General features: G+C 41.1%; 1 protein-coding gene across 1 annotated transcript in view; it reads right to left on the bottom strand.

Moving 5' to 3' along the window:
* Window positions 1-803, bottom strand: part of LOC119585086 (tyrosine-protein phosphatase non-receptor type 2-like) — a gene marked incomplete in the record, with an annotated part of 74,581 nt that overhangs the window by 73,524 nt on the left and 254 nt on the right.

Below are 803 nucleotides of genomic sequence, written 5' to 3'. Positions count from 1 at the left end.
GTAAGATTACATTAGATTTGATTATACACAAAACTCATAAAAGTATTTCCACAACTGTACATTGAAATCCGCCACCTTTGCATCAATCAATTCTGTGGCACCTCTACTGAGCGCACCGGCAGCGGCCAACACACACCTCCACTAGAAATAGTCATGCAGTGTGAAGCTTGTACAGCTTCCTGGCAATCTATTAATCATGAGCCAGTCTGAGCAGTCTTGCTAAAACTAACACGAGAAGGTTTCTTGGCCTTTGCCGTCACATGAAGCGGTGAAGGCCATGGCACCACCTACTATTCTCACTAATTACTGTAGATATAGAAGCCCATGGGTTTGGCACTCTCTTATACCCCATTTTTAAAGAAACACTAATCACCAAGATATAAATACACACGATTTAGTTCAACTGCATACCACAATGATAGTATATACATATTACATCAATTAAAAGGGACACATGACTTAAACTCTTGTGATTTAGAATGAGACACGACACCGTATTTAAATATGAGGTAATGCGACTTAACTTACGACTCCAAGAGGGAAATCACGATATACTGAAATCCCGGGAAAACAAAATCGAATGAAAAAGTGACACTCGGAATAAAAAAAAATCGGAAAAAAGCGGAAAAATAAATATATATACAGCGGGCACTCTCTTCCTCCCCCCCAGATGCTCTCCCCAAGCCAGCCACCGTTCCCTCACACTCCCAAAATTCCCTCACTGGTGGCAAAGTCACAACACGAAGAAGTATTTGAAGAAGAAGTTGAGAAGTTGTTTCTGGGGAAGAAGTTCAACGCGATCT

Source organism: Penaeus monodon, chromosome 19, assembly GCF_015228065.2.
Source record: "Penaeus monodon isolate SGIC_2016 chromosome 19, NSTDA_Pmon_1, whole genome shotgun sequence".
Lineage (NCBI taxonomy): Eukaryota > Metazoa > Arthropoda > Malacostraca > Decapoda > Penaeidae > Penaeus > Penaeus monodon.
The sequence above is the reverse complement of the archived record's forward strand: the minus strand, read 5'-3'. Positions and strand labels throughout refer to the sequence as shown.